Raw genomic sequence first — 20457 nt, forward strand, 5'->3', positions numbered from 1 at the left:
TAATGAAAGATTGTTCACACAGAGTGGGTCAAGCAACTTTACACTGATCACTTGGCCACTTATGTGTACTGTGAGACTGCTTGCTGGCTCTCTAATTTCTAACCCGCGATATTCTGCAAGGCAAAGGCAAAAACATGTCGTTATCATTTGCACTCCAAAGGTAGTTCATGCTTCCTGGCAGCCCCCAACGCCACTAATTAGGCATTGAGCTGACCCCCGGCCCAGTTAGGGACATTTGCATTTTAAAATAATGTCACGTTAGCGAAGTCGAGAACTAATCTATGGGCGTCGGGTTGACCATCTAGGATTGCAAACCAAGCCCCACTTGTCTGAGAAGGATTCTGCCATGAAATAGTTGGGGCAGGATTTTCTTGGACGCTTTTTATGTTTCTGCAGTCAGGCTGAAGTTTGCACTGTGTAGGAAACAGTCACTCACTTGCGATTGTTCTTAATTTGGCCAATTAATAGACGGGAAAGGAGCTCACCATCCAATTAAGGATGGTGGGCTGGCTCCTGAATCCTAAGGGGCAATAATTGGTCTATCTTGGAAGCAGCACCAAAAGTAATTGGAGAGGATGCTTGGAAATGAAGGTTCCCAATCTCCAAATTTTTCACCCAATAAAAAAAAAAGCCAGTCTGCCACCAGAGGCTGACCGGGTGGGCAGGATGCAAGGGTGTCGCTGAACTCACCCAGAAGGGAATAAAACAGTTTGGACCAGTATTACAGTTTTTTTTCCCCTTCTGGGCAGGCAGGTGGCTGGCGCCTCTATTCCTGCCTGATGTGCGGGTTAGGTGGATTCGCCAAGCAAAAATTGCCCTTAGTATCCAAAAACGGCTAAGTGGGGGTTACTGGGTTACGGTAGAAACGTGGGCTTGAGTAGGGTGCTCTTTGTAAGGGCCGGTGCAGACTCGATGGGCCGAATGGCCTCCTTCTGCATTGTAAATTCTATGATACTATGATACCAGCCTCTGGTTTTATGCCATGGAAACACAATACTCGGCTTTGGGGTACCTGTCTCCAGCAGCCACTTCCTGACATATTAATCTTACAAAGAATGGGCTGAAGCTTCACCATGGTTGACTTGGAAACGCTGGAATTGGTGGGAACATTTGGCCCTGTGCCATTTTCTGGTAGGTTCAAACAGATTTCTGCCATTTTTTTCTGGCAACCAAGAGAGATTTTTAAAACATGTTTATGGCAGTAATTTGCACAGTGGGAACAATTGCATTCTGGTTTAAAAATACTGTAGAGACCCCAAGACAACTGAACAAAGGAAAACAAACAATTCAATAGCAAATTTGACCACAATTTAGAAACTCTTGTATAACAACTGGCGTAAATACTGTCAGAGTGATCAGACCTTGTATTTGTCTAATGCATTTCACACAGATTTATGGTACATTAAGTTAAATGTTTAATCTACTAAAGGTCCAGAACCTTCAGTAAAATTAAAAAGGCAAACTAATCATTGGCAAGAATTACACCCTCATAATGTCAGTCAGCTTTATGTTTCACATCTTGCCAGACAAGTAAATTCATGTCAGATGGCGATTTGGAAATTTGAAACTTTAAAAGGAATAAACCACTGGACATCTCAAAGCACTTTACAGCGAATTAAGTACTTTTGAAGTAATCTGTGTTATATTGTAGAAAGAGTGAATATTTGCACATTTAAAAAATGTTAAATGAATAAAATATATCTTCACTAGTCTGATTGGTGCAGTGGGTTTATCCTTGGGAATCTCGGTTAGAAATCTAGCTCATACTAATGAGATAAAGGTACCTCTCTCCTGGCCTTGATGGTTTGACGTGAAAATAATGTCCACGATCTTAATTTTACTCCTAGACGCATTTAAAAAAAACTTCTTATAATTTTGCAATTTGACTCGGAGAAGCCACAAGATGACTGGTGAGGGAAATGGAAAATTTTACTCTGGCATAGTGGGGAGAGCTCTTCTGAAGTTGGGCTACGCTGGAGCAGAACATAAAGAATTCTACTTAGTATCTGATCATAGGGCTGGGAGTGCTCTATGTTGTCACTGGGTAATTTTACAACTTCCTGCTCCCAAACCAGAGCTTTCCCCGTCAGAAGCCCATATCAGAAATCTGGGCACACATCATTCACAGTTTTCCAATCGCTAATTTAATTAGTTGGAAAATCAAGTTTAGCATCAGCCCAAAATTCTAAGAGACACTCACAGGATGCGGAGCTCCCGAAAGAGAGTTGTGAGCTGGAAATTATTTGTATTTCTTAATGCTAACATCTTTCACCCGAAATAAAGCATGTATTAATCAACTAAAATTGATTCTGATATCAAAACACAATAGGTAGCTAATTGTGCAGCATACAACAAATTATTTACAGTGTAGATACAATTCATTTGGCTCAACAGGTCCATGCCAGTGTTTATGTTCTCCATGAGCTGCCTTTCACCCCTCTTCATCTCCCCATAAATATATCCTTCTTTTCTCTCTACACCTAACTTCCCATTAAATCTACTTATGGTGGTTGCCACATCTTCCTTTGATAGTGTGTTCCACATTCTGACCACTTCACTCTCTGGGTATTGTCTCCTGCATTTATTATTTCTTGTATTCGCTAGTTCTGGTTTCTCCTGTAAATGGAAAACCTTCTTTGCTTGCCCTGTTAACTTATTTCATTATCCTGAAGGTCTTCATCAGGCCATCCCATAATCTTCTCTTGTCGAGAAAAAAGAACCCAGCCAGTTCAATCTTTTCAGATTAGTATAAATTCTCAGTTCTAGTATTATCCTATTCTTTTTGCACCTTCTCTCATACCGCTATCATTATGTGACATGAAAATCAGATATGTTCATAATATTTCAGGCGTGGTCTAACCAATGTTCTATGCAAGTTAACATAACTTCTCTATTTTTCAATTCTATCCTGCTGGAAATGAACTCTAATACTTTATATTTTTTTAAATCGCCTTATTAATCTGCTTTGATAATTTTAGTGAGATGTGTACCTGGACCCCCAGATCTCTCTGCTCCTCTATGTTCCCAAAGTCTATGTGGCCTTTTATTCCTCCTACAAAAATGTATTACTTCATATTTATCTATATGGAAGTTCATGTTCCAATTACATGCCTATACTGAAAGTTTATTAATGTATTCCTATTTTTTGTGGCAGTACTCCACTGTGTTAGTTGTTCCCCGCAATTTGGTGTAATCTACACATTTTGAAAATGTAATGCATGTGCAGCATTATTATTGAGCAACAGTGTGAAGGAAATGAACAATAACGTGTGGCTGGTGAAGTTACTGTCAGGTGTATGTAACACTGGCAGGGTTATATGTGCATGCATTATATTGTTTATATGCTTCTGCATGTACTGTCTTCACCGTTCTAGTTCTCCCCTTCATATTTCTATTGACATCTTCAAATGTCATATTTATTTCTTGAACTGAGAGTCCAAATGTTTTTTCTGTGGCTGCTGTCAGCGCAGCTTCAATATCAGCTGAACTGAGCTTCGATAATCTTACAGTTCTTCCTTCTCCCAAGTTTGATGTACTATTGCACTCCAGTAGTTTTATAGAATCATAGAACGTACAGTGCAGAAGGAGACCATTCGGCCCATCGAGTCTACATCGGCCCCTGAAACAGCACCATACCTAAGCCCACACCTCCACCCTATCCCCGTAACTCAGCAACTCCACTTAACTTTTTAAAAATAAATTTTGAGTACCCGATTCATTTTTTCATGGATAGCTGGTGAAGCTCAGTTAGTGGTCAATACCCAGTAGGTCCCAATCAGACCACTCGCCTTCCCTCCCTAAAGTTGTGCTCTTGGCTCTTGTCCCGCCTCTCCAGTATTAAGTCTTGCCAGCAGGTCTGAACCTGCTAGCTGCGGTCTGAACAATGAAGAGCATAAGTTTTGTATTTTGCTTGTTCTTGTACCCTTATGTGTGACAGTGTCCAAGACTGGCTCTTGGCAGGTTGTGGAAATAAACAGGCCCCAAAATAACGAAACTGTTGCCAGTGCCACAGCATGTTTCCAGTTGAACCTGCTGAGATTTGAACTGAATTGAAAAGTAGAAACCTTGATTGACTGGCTGAAACTGGATAATCTTGACCTAGAGAATGTTACATAAAATATGCACAAACAATCCAATTTGTAAACAACATCAATAACAAATCCAGAATATCAGCTCAAGAATTTTTCAATGCAAATATAAAATTGACACAATGTTTTCCAATAGGAAAAGACATATACAAGGTTTATCTGCATATGTTGAGGAGGAGGTGCAGGGAGCACGGTGACATATCTTTTTCTTGTTTTGAATGTGCATTGGAAATTCAGAATATAAATCTTGATTGTTTCGGCACCATACACAGAATGACAGATTTGATATAATATATGCATCTGGGCATAATGGGGCAAAGCATAAATGGGGAGATCAGGGGGGCTCACTAATTTTTGATATTCCTTTCCATGCCTGACTGAATGGTACAGGAGCAGGAAAATCTGTCCCACAAGATAATTATAGTTTAGGAAGTCCATTTCACCCCTTGATTGTTGCGCCCAGAGAGATCTTAATGTCCCTCCCCCCTCCATTGTAGCATGTAATTATTTCTGAAATGGTCGCAGGATTTTTCCCTCCACTGCTATCTGTCAGTTTATTCCACATACTGATCAGAAGAATTTTTTGATATCAGTCTTTTACCCTTAGCTTATCACTTGCCTTTAATAAGTTTGAACCTGGGACCATTTGCCCTATTCCCACTTTAATTTATCATATTATTGTGTGAGGAAAATTTCTAACCTTTGCTGAATTGTGGCTTGTTTTCTGCTTCTTGAGTATGCATGGCCTGAATATTGTCACTTGGGATCCTTAAAGACAGCAAATTTTCAACCATTTCCAGGCGCAGGAGTCAAACGTACAATTTAATATTGCTAACAAATCTTATTGTTATTAATAAGAAAAAAAATGCATTTTTATTCCAGCTTAGAGTTTATAAAATATATCCTTGCTTAAGGAATTTCCAGGCCCATGTGTTACCCATTTGTGCAGGCAAATTAATTAAGTTTTGACGCTTACATGAAAAACACCAAAGGGAAAAGTGGAAACACAAATATGACCAGGCCCATATTTTCAATGAAACTTCACAAAAAATATTTTTTTCTTTTTTGGATAAAGAAACCAATCTCATAGCCATGCATCACCAAATCTTGCTGGGTATATTTCTGGAGGTTCTATCACATGACATCCCACCTTCAACCACTTCACCCAGTTATATCCTTATCATAGAATCTTAGAATTTACAGTGCAGAAGGAGGGTATTTGGCCCATCGAGTCTGCACCGGCCCTTGGAAGGAGCACCCTACTTAAGTCCGTGCCTCCATCCTATCCCCATAACCCCTCCTAACGCTTTGAACACTAAGGGGCAATTTAGCATGGCCAATCCACCTAAGCTGCACTTCTTTGGACTGTGGGAGGAAACCGGAGCATAGAACATAGAACAGTACAGCACAGAACAGGCCCTTCGGCCCTCGATGTTGTGCCGAGCAATGATCACCCTACTCAAACCCACATATCCACGCTATACCCGTAACCCAACAACCCCCCCCTTAACCTTACTTTTTAGGACACTACGGGCAATTTAGCATGGCCAACCCACCTAACCCGCACATCTTTGGACTGTGGGAGGAAACCGGAGCACCCGGAGGAAACCCACGCACACACAGGGAGGACGTGCAGACTCCACACAGACAGTGACCCAGCCGGGAATCGAACCTGGGACCCTGGAGCTGTGAAGCATTTATGCTAACCACCATGCTACCGTGCTGCCCCTAAGGCAATTGGGCAATTGCCGAGTAAACCCTTAAGTGGGAATGTGTAACTGGTAATTCACACTGTACCTTACTGTTGTCCCTGTGGGCCCCATCTGTGAGCCACTGTGCGGCTCTGCCCACAGGGGGAGATGAGGAGCATGTACAGGGCTCCGCCCCCTTTAGGGACACCCGGAGGAAATCCACGCAAACACGGAATGAAAGTGCAAACTCCACACAGACAGTCACCCGAGGCCTGAATTGAACCTGGGTCCCTGGACCTTGAGCTGTGAGGCAGCAGTGCTAACCACTGTGCCACCGTGCCACCTCCAAACCTTTTAATCTCCAAACATTTTTATAACTACGTTCAAAATCTCTAATTTCCAGAAACGCATGGACAATCTGGAGAGTTGGCAACCTTAACCATTTGACAATGAGCCATATGAAGGAGATATTAGGACAGTATGAGATAAAATGTAAGGAGCATCTTTTAAGCAGAGAAAGGCAAAGAGGTTCAGGGAGGGAATTCCAGAACTCAAATAATAAAAACTGAAAATGCTGGATAAACGCAGCAGGTCTGGCAGCACCTGTGGAAAGGAACTGAGTTAACACTTTGAGTCTAAATGACCCTTCTAGACCCTTTAGACTCAAAACGTTAACTCTGTTTTACTCTCCACGGATGCTGCCAGACCTGCTGAGTTTTTCCAGCATTTTCTGTTCTTAATTCCAGTTTCCAACAACCACACCATTTTGCTTTTATTCCAGAACTTGAGGCACTAGCAGCTGAAGGCAGGGATGTCAGTGGTGGAGATATTAAAGTTGGGGGTGTATAAGAAGCCAAAATTGGAGGAGCGCAGAGCTCTCATAAGGATGTAGGGCTGGAAGAAACTTTAGAGTAGGGAGAGGCAAGGCCATAGATGGATTTGAAAACCAGGATAGTTTAAAACCAAATCTGGACAGAGAGCCAATGTAGATTAACGAGCACAATTATGGTTGAACATAACTTGATGTGAGTTAAGTCATGGGCAGCAGTTTTAATTGAGCTGAAGTTCATTTGTCGAGGAAGATGGGAAGCCAAACTGGAGAACATTGAAGTGGTCAAATCTGGAAGTAACAGACATGGATGTGGGTTTCAGCAGCAGATGAACTGAAGCTTGGCTGGTGTTGAGCAATTTGGAAGCAAGAAGTCTTGGTGATGGACTGAACATGTGGTCGGAGTTCATCTCTCGGGTAAACATGACACCAAGATTGTGAAAGGCCTGATTCAGCCTCTGGAGTGTTGCTAGGGGGTGGGATAGAATTGGTGGCTGGGAAGCAGAATTTATGATGAGGGTCCAAAGACGATGCTTTCAGTCTTCCCAGTATTTAGTTGGAGGAATTTTCTGCTCATCCGGTATCAGATGTCAGATAAGCCGTCTGATAAAGCAAGAGATGGGGCTGGTTAAAGCATTGTGCTCGGTAATGCAGGTGATGCAGGTTCTGTACCAGCTGAGGTAGTTCTTGAAGCCTGCCTCTTCTACCAGCCCCATTGTGAAATCATCCCAACATTGAGCATTAGATTGCTGCATGATGTGAGCGAGGAAATAAATCCGTGACAGTGGAGGAACCAAAAATGGTGACTTGAGCTAGAGCTGGATGCTGTCCATATATATCTGGAACCTGACATGTTTTCAGATGAGGGGCAGCCTGTCGATCAGAAAAAGGATGGGCCAGGATAGATCCTGAGGGGAATTCTACAAGTAATGGTACAAAATGACTGGACTATTCCCAGCTTGTCCTCAATCCCCTCCAACTCGTTCACATTGTTCCTGGACTTGCTTCTGGGTCTCAGTGCAAAACCAAAATTCATATGACTCTGACTGGAGAGTTGCTTTGGATCTTGGGCCCTTCCATTCCAGTCTGCTGTCACCCAATTTGGATCACTAAGGAATGTAAGCTCCAATGCCACAGTGATCTTCCCATGTTCAAATCCCCCCAATTCATCCACTCCACTGACCAAGTCTAACGATGGGGCCTCTCTGAAATCAGACTGAATGCCAAACTTTTTTTTTTAAATAGACAAATATTTTGCATGGAACAGACATTTAAGGCAGCAATGTGTTGTAGCATTTCTTGGCATTCAATTTTTTAATATAGTGACTTGCAATATTTCTTTGACAGAGTAACAAATTTAAAGTGTTAATACAGATTTACTGTTGAGATGTAAAAGTGTTTTTCTGACTGAATGTTGCTTCAGGGAAAATGGTACAAAAGGAAAATGCAGGAGAGAGAAAGAAAATCCATAAATAGATAAAATAAATAGGAATTTGAGAAGCAAAGGCCAAAAGTTTGGTCCATGCCTGGAGCTGAATGTTGACCCAAAGTGTAAGGTGTGATTGGAAGAGAGAGAGGCAATTGATGGGAGGGGGCAATTATAAGCTCCAGGCAGTCTATAATGTAACGTGGAGCTGGTAGATGCACCCCAATGTCACCTGGTTCCAAATTCCAATAAGTAAATAACTTAATCTTTTAGCTTTCAGTGATCCCTTTAAGTATAGTAAGAAGTCTTACAACAACACGTTAAAGTCCAACAGGTTTGTTTCAAACCATAGCTTTCGGAGCACTGCTCCTTCCTCAGGTGAATGGGGAATGGCTCCTTCCTCATTCACCTGAGGAAGGAGAAGTGCTCTGAAAGCTAGTGTTTGAAACAAACCTGCTGGACTTTAACCTGGTGTTGTAAGACTTCTTACTGTGCTCACCCCAGTCCAACGCCAGCATCTCCACATCATGGCTCTTTAAGTATGTCTGATTTGGTTGTTATGTGCCTGAAGAAACGGACTGTGGTTTTTATCATGCAAATTAATGCAGGTGTTAAGTCCCTGAGAGGTTGGGTGGGTTGGGGGTGGGAGGGGGAGCGTGACCCCACACACTGCTTACATAATCAGCTGGAACCTGGGAACATTTTGACTCCATATAGTCACATTTTGTTGTGACCACCACAGGATGGCAAATTGATGACAATGACACCAGTTGATAACTATCATTTGACATTGCAAGTGTGGTTCTGAATGAAAATGATAGCTAAATGTTAAGTTCTGAGAGAAAGGGAAGTAGAGTGATAGCCAGATGATTGCTTGTGGGTACAAGTGATATCAAATTATGACAAAATAATAGGAATTGAGAACAATTAATGTCAAATGATTGCAATTGATGTCAAATGAAAACTGTTGAAAGCAAATAATGTCAAATATATCAAAGTTTTCAGGCAGGGGCACAGATGCGATAGGTCTAACACATGCTTCAAACAAGCATCCTGGGTAACAACAGGGCACATAACCAAAATGGAATGCAGAGCACTACTATTGTAAACTGAGCATAGGCAGCCACATACAATGCAGGTTTCTGTATCAACCATGTCCCAAAACAGGTGGTGTGCAATCCAATTTGTAGATTTCCACACCAATGCACACACTGGAAATCTCCCAAACATATCCAAAAGATTTTAATAGCGAAGGCAAAACAGCCTGCTTGCTGGGCATCCAATGTACTCCCTCCACCACTGACACACAGTGGTAGCAGTATGTATCATCAACAAGTTGCTCTACAGGAACTCATAAAGGCTCCTTCGACAGCACCTTCCAAACCCTTGACCTATACCTCCTCGAAGGACAAGGCACTAGAAACATGGGAACTGTGGTAGTCTGTGTAGAGGTATTACGGTACCTAGTAATGCTGGAACACCATTGGTAGATAATGTATGCTTTCCATTGGTCGAGCCTGTATGGTAGCTCCGCCCTGCAAGGCGGGGTAGAAGAGCCCGTGCCGTCCCAGCAGCTTCCTTTCTGTACCTGAGCTGCTGGGGGAAACATCTAGCTTATTAAAGCCTTCAGTTGGACTACAACCTCGCTTTAGTCGTCATTGATCGTGCATCAATTTAATAAGCTAGATTTAAAGAATGGAGCTCCGAATCAAGCCGGAGTGTCTGCAACTCAGCCCCCATGCAGTAAATTCAGCGGCGACTTTCAAGCACTGGCTGGCGTGCTTCAACGGTTACCTCAGAACGGCAGAAAACCCACCCACGAGAGAACAGAAACTGCAGATCCTGCACTCGAGGGTGAGCCCAGAAGTCTACACCCTCATCGAGGACGTGGATGATTCGATGCCACGATGGAGTTGCTGAAAGGACATTACGCCCTGTAAATCAGGTCTACGCCCGGCATCTACTAACGACGAGGCGACAAATTCCTGGTGAGTCACTGGAAGAATTCTACCGTGCGCTCCTAGTGTTGGGGAGAAACTGCAGCTGCTCGCAAGTTTCAGCAAATGACCACACTGAACTGTTGATTCGGGACGCTTTCGTTGTGGGTATGCTGTCCTCTCAAATCCGCCAGCGTTTGCTGGAGAAAGAAACTCTAGGCCTCAAGAAGGCACGGGCCCTTGCCGGCTCCCTGGATGTGGCCTCCAGAAACGCCCGTGCCTACGCCCCCGACCGCGCGGCAGCCCCCTGGGCAGCATGGAATCCCTCTGCAGCCGACTCTGAGGCATCCCACATCCCCCCACATGCTTGCGCTGCAAGACGGCCCGGCAACCCCGGGGGGCCCCGCTGCTATTTTTGCGGGCAAGCCAAACACCCCCGACAGCGCTGCCCAGCCCGTTCGTCCACATGTAAAGGGTGCGGCAAAAAGGCCCACTTCGTGGCGGTATGCCAGGCCCGGGCGGTCGCTGCGGTCTCTGGAAGCGAATGTGGACCGCCACTACAACCCACTCTACGGGCCCCGTGTGGCCAGCGAGCGCCGCCAAGTTCCTCCTCCAGGGCCACGTGTGGCCTCCGGGCGCTGCCATGTTGTCCCGCTGATGCCGTGTGTGATGGATGGGCACCGCCATTTTGTGCACCCACAGCCATGTGCGACCAGTGGGCGCCGCCATCTTGGATGGACTCCCACGACCTTGGTGCAGATGACCACACACCGCCCGACGAGAACACCCAGCTGCTGCCACGATTAGCCTCGGTGACCCTGGACCAGTCTCGGCCTCGAACACTCTCAACTGCTACAACAACGGTGCTAATCAACGGACACAAGACGTCCTGCTTAATCGACTCTGGGAGCACGGTGAGCTTCATACACCCCGACAGGGTAAGGCGCTGTTCTCTCCCTGTCCATCCTGTGAATCAAAAAATCTCCCTGGCCTCCGGTTCCCACTCAGTAGAGATAAAGGGGTTCTGTGTAGCAAACCTCACGGTCCAGGGAAGGGAATTCAAAAATTACCGGCTCTACGTCCTTCCCCACCTCTGCGCGGCCACACTTCTAGGGTTAGACTTCCAGTGCAACCTCCAAAGTCTAACTTTCAAATTCGGCGGCCCTATACCCCCTCTCACTGTCTGCAGCCTTGCAACCCTCAATGTCGATCCGCCTTCCCTGTTTGCGAACCTCACCCCGGATTGCAAACCCGTCGGCACCAGGAGCAAACGGTACGGTGTCCAGGACTGGATCTTTATTAGGTCAGAGGTCCAACGGCTACTGAGGGAAGGAGTCAAGGAAGCCAGCAACAGTCCCTGGAGAGCTCAAGTAGTGGTGGTAAAGACCGGGGAGAAGAATAGGATGGTCACTGACGACAGTCAGACCATCAACAGGTTTACGCAGCTGGACGCGTACCCTCTCCCCCGCATATCGGACCTGGTAAACAGGATCACGCAATACAAGGTCTTCTCCACGGTGGACCTTAAGTCCGCCTACCACCAGCTCCCCATCCGTACGAGTGACCGCAAGTACACTGCCTTCGAGGCAGATGGGCGGCTCTATCACTTTTTAAGGGTTCCCTTCGGTGTCACTAACGAGGTCTCGGTCTTCCAGCGAGAGATGGACCGAATGGTTGACCGATACGGTTTACGGGCAACATTCCCGTATCTCGATAATGTCACCATCTGCGGCCACGACCAGCAGGACCACGACACCAATGTCCGAAAATTCCTCCAGACCGCAAAAATCCTTAACCTTACGTACAACAAGGATAAATGCGTGTTTAGCACCGACCGCCTAGCCATCCTCGGCTACGTAGTGCGAAATGGAGTTATAGGCCCCGACCCTGAACGCATGCGCCTCCTTATGGAGTTCCCCTCCCTCACTGCCCCAAGGCCCTGAAGCGCTGCCTAGGTATTTTTTCTTCCTACGCCCAGTGGGTCCCCAACTATGCAGACAAGGCCCGTCCTATGATCCAATCCACAGTTTTTCCCCTGTTGATGGAGGCCCGCCAGGCCTTCAGCCGCATCAAAGCAGACATTGCAACGGCCACGATGCACGCCATCGACGAGTCCCTCCCCTTCCAGGTCGAGAGCGACGCGTTTGACGTACCTCTGGCGGCCACCCTCAACCAAACGGGCAGACCCGTGGCCGCCTTCTCACGTACCCTCCATGCTTCCGAAATCCGCCACTCCTCAGTCGAAAAGGAGGCCCAGACCATAGTAGAAGCTGTGCGACATTGGAGGCATTACCTGGCCGGCAGGATATTCACTCTCCTCACTGACCAACGGTCGGTCGCCTTCATGTTCGATAATGCACAGCGGGACAAGATAAAAAACGATAAGATCTTGCGGTGGAGGATCGAACTCTCCACCTATAACTGCGAGATCTTATATTGTCCTGGGAAGCTAAACGAGCTTCCTGATGCCCTGTCCCGCGGCACATGTGCCAACGCACAAGTGGAACACCTCCGAACCCTCCACGAGGACCTCTGCCACCCGGGGGTCACTCGCTTCTTCCAGTTTGTCAAGTCCCGCAACCTGCCCTACTCCATCGAGGAGGTCAGGACAGCCACCAGGAATTGCCAAATCTGCGCGGAGTGCAAGTCGCACTTCTATCGGCCAGAGAAAGCGCACCTGATAAAGGCTTCCCGTCCCTTTGAACGCCTCAGCATGGACTTCAAAGGTCCCCTCCCCTCCACCGACCACAACACGTACTTCCTGAACATGATTGACGAGTACTTCCGTTTCCCATTCGCCATCCCCTGCCCCAACATGACCGCAACCACTGTCATCAAAGCCCTCCATAGCATCTTTACACTGTTCAGGTTCCCCGCTTACATACATAGTGATAGGGGGGTCCTCCTTTATGAGCGACGAACTGCGTCAATTCCTGCTCAGCAAGGGCATTGCCTCGAGCAGGACGACCAGTTACAACGCCCGGGGTAACGGACAGGTAGAGAGGGAGAACGGAACGGTCTGGAAGACCGTCCTACTGGCCCTAAGGTCCAGAAATCTCCCAGTTTCCCGCTGGCAGGAAGTCCTCCCGGATGCCCTCCACTCCATCCAGTCATTGCTGTGCACCACGACCAACCAAACACCTCACAAACTTCTCCTTGTCTTCCCCAGGAAGTTCTCCTCTGGGACCTCGCTCCCGACCTGGCTGACAGCTCCCGGACCCATCCTGCTCCGAAAACACGTGCGGGCGCACAAGTCGGACCCGTTGGTCGAGAGGGTCCATCTTCTCCACGCTAACCACCAGTATGCCTACATGGCGTACCCCGACGGCCGACGAGACACGGTCTCTCCATGAGACCTGGCGCCCGCCGGATCCCCGCGCACACCCCCGCCACCAGTCCCACCCTCCATCCCACCGGTGCACCTTACAGCTGCCCCCTTCCCAGGAGGGTCAGGCCTTCCGCCGGCCTTGTCTAGGCCCCCCCGCCCACCGACGCACCCCCCAGACGCTCCCTTCCTAGGTCAATCAGCTCCCCCACCAGCACCGTCTAGAGGTGTTGAAGCTGCCACAGAGATCAAAACCACGCTCCCGGAGTCCCAGACTCCCGAACCTCCACCGGCGTAACCACCAAAGCTTCAACGATCACAGAGGACGACCAGGGCCCCCAATCGACTGATTGCTTCTGTATATAGTTAATTGTTAAATTGTAAATAGTTACAATAATAAGGCAAAACGCTGTACAGAGGTATTACGGTACCTCCATAACCATAACTTCTACCACGTTACCATGTTGTAATACCAAGCCACCACCCCCACCAGACTCTTTTTTTTTAAACCGGGGTAGTCTGTGTAGAGGTATTATGGTACCTAGTAATGCTGGAACACCATTGGTAGATAATGTATGCTTTCCATTGGTCGAGCCTGCATGGTAGCTCCGCCCTGCAAGGCGGGGTAGAAGAGCCCGTGCCGCCCCAGCAGCTTCCTTTCTGTACCTGAGCTGCTGGGGGAAACATCTAGCTTATTAAAGCCTTCAGTTGGACTACAACCTCGCTTTAGTCGTTATTGATCGTGCATCAGGAACATCATCACCTGCAAGTTCCCCTTCAGGCCACATACCATTCTGACTTGAAACTGTCGGTGGGTTAAAGTCCTGGAACTCCCAGCAGATTTTGACTTTTGGCAGAATGCCTGGCCAATAGCTTGTTCAGGCGAGAGGAGCACACTCCCACATATATTTCGTCCTGGCCTCATTTGAGTTTATCAGCTGACGGACATCAAATATTTCTCCCGATGCACTCCCGCTCCTTCCACATCCACTAATTCAACACTTACCATAGATTCCTGTGGAACAAGTCAGAGTTTACAAGATACAGACCAACTAAAATAGCGTGGGGGTGGGGGGCATAGTGGTCCAGTGGTTTGCACTGCTGCCTGTGGCGCTGAGGTCCGGGTTCGATCCCGGCCCGAGTCGCAATCTGTGTGGGGTTTTACCCCCACAATGCAAAGATTTGCAGGTTAGCAGGATTGGCCACGCTAAATTGCCCCTTAATTGGAAAAAGGGCACTCTAGTCAAAATTAAAGGAATATGTATAAAAAAATAAAATAGCATAGAGGATATATGATTCTGATTTGCCTTTTAATTGTGATTTCATATGAAATCGGGTTGAGAAATGGCAGATGAATCAGGTGCCCAGCAGTGGACCCTTACCAAAATGGAGCACGTGGCATTACCAGTGTTAACATATTAGTAAGTACCCCATTTTGATACCTTTACCACCATGTTATTGACAGCCAAATGCAGTGATAAAATGAACTCTTGTGGCAGAGGTTTTGGATGGTGGGCCCCAGTGAGAATATTGAGGATTTGGAGTCGGGGTTGCAAGACCCTGGCAGAGTTTAAAAATATGACCACAGTGGGGGACTGCCTCTGACGGGCACAGTTTAAAAATATGACCACAGTGGGGGACTGCCTCTGACGGGCACAAGGTTCCCCAATAGGTGGTACTCAACCTTTCCCAACACAGCTAAGGCACCCAGGCTACCCGCTAGGCACAGGCCTCCCACTGCCATGAGTACAATAGTGGCAAGGATGAGATGAGGCACTTTAGTGGCCATTAATTAACCATTAAGGGCCTCAAGAGGCTCAAAGATGGGTGGACTTTCCGACGCTTGCATCCCCCACCCCATGTAAAATGGGAGAGGTTGTAGGTGTGTGAGTAGGGGGTGGAGAGAGCCGACACTGTTTTGCAAAACCCCCGCCTTCAGATACTCCCGCGGGGGGTTGTAAAGTTCAACCCAAGGAAACAAAGGAGGGAAGGCACCCAATGAGAGAAAAAAAAGCAGAACTTCACACCCTTCTACATTGCCTCCTTTACAGTTTGGAAGCGTGAAGTCTGTTTACTGGCTTCCCGTGTTTACATCCTTAACATTTTCACATATATTAATTACACTATCGGTGGAATTCACCTATCCTGAGACTAAGTCGCTGTGGAAGCTGGCAGGAAAACAGACCATATCTTCCGACCCTGACCTCATTAATTAAACAAATGAATGTTTTCTGCTGCATGCTGTGGGAGGGAAGGCTTGACGTTGCACAGCCCACCATTCTAGTCGGCCGCCATATTGAAAAGCCACCCTACATCACTGACCCACCATTGAGGAATGATGATGGATTGCCTGAAAATGAAGGTGAATCTCCAGGAACATTCAGAGGCTGGAAGATGGACCTCCCCCAGGACACTAAATCTGGAAGATCCACCTGCTGTGGTGCTGCAGGGTCCTGGGTTGCCGTTGGCCTCCATCCTAAATTCCAGAGGCAACTACAGGCATTGTTTAGATGTGTTCCCATGTCTGCACGCCACATTATTCCAGTTTTGTACTTCCGTGTTTTCTCTCTGGCATCACGGAGAATTGGGTATGGATGATTAGGCCTTCATTTGCATTCATTAATGGGATGCAAATCTGTGCCACACCAGCCTCCAATGGGTTTCCTGATCCGCCATGGTGGGCAACAACGGAGGATCCTGCAGGAAATTCACACTGGCGTAAAACTGATTTTTGGGTCTCTGCCGAATTCTCCCTCCCTCCATTGACCCCACCGGCAGAGGCATGGGTGAATTCCACCCTAAAGAAATGCTATTTGTTGTTGTTGTTGTTGTTGTAGTATTAAATAAATTATTTACATTTTTAAATATGCTAAATCGCACGCACAGGCTAACACTGACTGACCACTCTCCCATATGCTTAACTGAAGTAGTGGTATTACTATCGGGTTTTAGTGAGTGACCTTCGGAAAAGATGATGTTCAATATGCTAAGGGTACTAATTACTGGCTGAATGACAGCAACCACAATCTTCAGGTCAGTATTCACACTGTCGAAGTCAGTTGAAACTTCGATTGATGAGAAGATCAGAATGCTTTCATAAGTCGAGAAATTACTCATTTAATTAATAAAGACAGTTTATTCAGAGAGGGGGTGTGCCTGAAATTACCAGGAAATGCAAATGCTGAAAGTCATTCCCTCAGGAAGTTTGCAATGCAGCATTTTTACAAAGCTTCTCACTCAGCCTTTTAATGAGGCTTAAACATTTGCCAGGGTGGTTGGATTAGGATGTGATGGTTTCCTTATCATTTGCTGTGGCTCCTAACTCCTAATAAAATCATTTATCAAATGCATTGATGTAAATTCCCATTCCTTAACCAACCTTCTTCCTTCCTTTTCTGAAGCTCTCAACTCTTGCTGGGATACTGTAGCCCTGCAGTATTTTACCCAAAGAACTGTTCTTCAGTTTATAGTATTAGCAGGCTATTTCACAACTGTGGTTTTATAGCTGAACCCATCCTATTTATCCCATGTCCATTTTATAGCAGCCATGATGTGGAGATGCCGGCGTTGGACTGGGGTGAGCACAGTAAGAAGTCTTACAACACCAGGTTAACCTGGTGTTGTAAGACTTCTTACCATTTTATAGCAGGAATCCTTGGTATTGACGGGCTTGGTTTTCCCTACGGGCTGAATCCCTTCATCAGGCTTAAATGTTGGTCCAAAATTGTGCTGAACGGTGAACATTACTCATTGTAATTTTCCCCAAAGTGGCCAATTAATGACCATAAGGTGGTCTTGCCATCCAATTAAGGATGGTGGGTGGACTCTTGAAGCTGGAGGGCCAATCAGAAGTCTTTTGGCAGCAACAGGATGCCATGGCAGGTAATTGTGGGAGAGAATACTTCAAATTGGAGTACCCTCTCTCAAATATTTTTTTAAAGGTAAAATAAAAAATGGCTTCTGCAGGCAGGTCACCACTGTGGGGTGGGAGGTCCTACTCTACAGGACTGATGAAGAACCCAGGCCAGTAAAGAGGACCCTTCTGTCTGGAACTAAGACACTCAACACCTCACTGGTTTGCTGCTGGGAGACCTCCAGACAGATAATCAGCAGGAACCTAGAGACCAACTGGAAAATCCCAGCTTGCCTCCCTCAGTTGGCCTTAAGCAAAATGGTCGGGGGGTGGCGGGGGTGATAGAGCTGAGAAAATGGCAAAGAGGCCATCAATATTTTTAGCTTTTGTTTGCCTCCATAACCAGACCCAGCAGGGCCTAAAGTTCAAGGCCATGGAATCCTAGCCGCCGTTACCTTAGTAGAGACCAACAATTAAACCTGGGACATCCCTGTAATAAAGATAATTATTATTAATCGAGAAAACTAGTAAATACTGGCATTGAAAAAGTGATACGGCCCCAAAAAGTTGACAATTACTGACTGACCTGACATGAGAATATAATGTAGATATAAATAGATGCAGTGTGTGTGTACAAACACTAACAGTCCACCCGAATGTATGCTTAACCGAGGTGGTGAATTTGTATGAGGTTACCGTGAGTAAGATGTGTAAATGGTTTCTAATGTGTTGGCCGAAGGACTGCACAGACGATGTTCAGAGATGTATTCATCTAGTTTATGTCAGTAGGAACCTTGATTAATGAGAACACCAGAATGCTGTGGTGTGAGACTAATGCGTTTGTCAAAGACTGACCTTTGCTTTCATAAACTGAGAAAATAACTCACTTTACAGTCTTAAAGCAACTTTTTCTGGGGAGGCGTTCCATTAAATTTCTTGATTCACTGTTGAAAACTAAATGTAACGTTTATTAATAAAAAGTGAAGATGTCAATTCAGTAAATATCTGTTCAATATATGCCAACCCAGAAAACTAGTAAATATAAAAACAGTATCAAAACATTGACAGGTGAAGAACGATCTGAGAATATGAGTAGCTACTCTGGATGTGCAGTAAGATCATAAGATAAGAAATAGGAGCAGGAGTTGGCCACTTGGTCCTTTGTTCCTGTTCCATCATTCAATAAGATTGTGGCTGATCTGATTGTAGCCTCAACTCCACTTTCCTGCCTGACATCCCATAACCCTCAACTTGTCGATCACAAAGCTGTCTAATTCAACCTTGAATATGTTCAATGACCTAACCTCCACTGCTCTTGGGTAAGAAAATTCCAAAGACTAATGACACACTGAGAGAAGAAATTCCTCCTCACTTCCATGGGATGGCACAGTGGTTAACACTGCTGCCTCATAGCACCAGGGACCCGGCTTCAATTCCGCCCTTGGGTCAATGTCTGTGTGGAGTTTGCATAATCTCCCCAGGTGCTCTGGTTTCCTCCCACAGTCCAAAGATATGCAGGTTAGGTGGATTGACCATGCTAAATTGCCCTTAGTGTCCATTGATGTTTAGGTTAAGGGGCTATTGGGATAGGGCGGCGGTGTGGGCTTGAGCTGAGTGATCTTTCAGAGGGTTGCTGCAGACTCGATGGGTTGAATGGCCTCCTGCACTGTAGGGATTCTATGATTCTATCTTAAATTTCTCAAAACCCCTTCCCAAAAGGAAAAAACAGTAAAACAGGGAAATAAGAATACTGGTCTGAACTAATTTTCCCTTCTGGATTATTTTAAAACTGTGCCCCTAAGTTTCATAATCCCCAATGAGAAAACTATTCCTCATTATCTACCATATCAAGGCCCCTCCGAACCTTGTATGTTTCAATGAGATGACTTCTCACATTCCTAAACTTTACTGAGTAGAGGCCCAGGCCTGCTCAACCTTTCCTCATATAACAGCTCCCTCAACCAGGAATCAGCCTAGTCAACATCCTCTGAACTGCTTCCAATCCAAGTATATCCCTCCTTGAGTAAAGAGACTAAAACCATATTCTGTAGGCTTTTGCTGTTGCACCAATGCCCTGCTTGTTACAGCAAGATGTTCCTACTTGAATTCTTCATCCCCTTTGCAATTAAAGCTAACATCCATTTCTGATTACTTGCCGTACCTGCAAACTAAATTTTTGATTCTTGTACAAGGACAAATGCCTCTGCAACACAGCATTTATCAATTTAAATAATATTCTGCTTTTCCATTTCTGCCAAAGTGGACAACCTCACATTTTCTCTCGTACTCCATCTACCTAAATTTTGCCCATTCACTTAACCTAACTATAACCTTTTGCAGACTTTTTGTATCCTCCTCACGACTTGCTTTCTGACCTTTCTTTGTATTATCAGCAAAGGTGACTGCAATAAAGTCGATTTTATTATCCAATTCATGCTAATTCATCACTCCTAATACCATTTTTCTTGTAATTTTTCATATCGTACCTTATCAAATGCCTTTTGGAAATCCTATTGCATTATATCCACTGATTTTCCTTTATCCACTTTAACATCTTCAAGAACTCTAATAAATTTGTCAAACATGATTTTCCCCTTCAAAAAAACCATGCTGACTCTGCTTCGAAGTATCATTTTCTAAATGTCCTGATACTACCTCCTTAATGAAATGAAATGAAAATTGCTTATTGTCACGAGTAGGCTTCAATGAAGTTACTGTGAAAAGCCCCTAGTCGCCACATTCCGGTGCCTGTTCGGGGAGGCTGGTACGGGAATCAAACCGTGCTGCTAGCCTGCCTTGGTCTGCTTTCAAAGCCAGCGATTTAGCCCAGTGTGCTAAACAGCCCCTAAATAATGGGTTCCAGCATTTTCCCAATGACAGATATAGGTGTAGACAACTTTCAAAATAGTTCTGCCCTGGGCTGCTAGTGGTTAAATATTTGGAAAAACATGACTTGTGAAGTGGGTCATGGCACCAACTGAAACATCTTATGAAACCTAAAAACGTGGCCCATTTTGAAAAACAAGTGTTCCTGGAGCTCAGCATTGCATAACATATTTGTGTCATTTCACACTCATTGTAATATGCTCATCCCCATTTAGGTGATTGTATGACTGACTTTGTCCAGTGGAAGGTGCCTGACCTTGTGTCAGAGGGCAGGGAGATGCTGAAACAGCTCTAAGTCAATTCTTCTCTCCTCAATCCAGCTCATTTTGCTGGCAAAGCTCAGTTCTTTCAATTTAAAATGCATTATTGTGCAGCTAGATGTAGTATTTGGTAGAGATCACACAATTCCAAATCAACTGCCA

General features: G+C 45.6%; 1 long non-coding RNA gene across 1 annotated transcript in view; it reads left to right on the top strand.

The window, feature by feature from the left end:
- The first annotated feature begins 904 nt into the window (after positions 1 to 904).
- Positions 905 to 20457, top strand: part of LOC119970445 — a 35941-nt gene continuing 16388 nt past the window's right edge. The window contains exon 1 of the long non-coding RNA XR_005461618.1: positions 905 to 1131. This is a non-coding gene — a long non-coding RNA (uncharacterized LOC119970445). The remainder of the gene's footprint in view (positions 1132 to 20457) is intronic.

The sequence above is a fragment of the Scyliorhinus canicula genome, chromosome 8 (genome assembly GCF_902713615.1).
Source record: "Scyliorhinus canicula chromosome 8, sScyCan1.1, whole genome shotgun sequence".
NCBI lineage: Eukaryota > Metazoa > Chordata > Chondrichthyes > Carcharhiniformes > Scyliorhinidae > Scyliorhinus > Scyliorhinus canicula.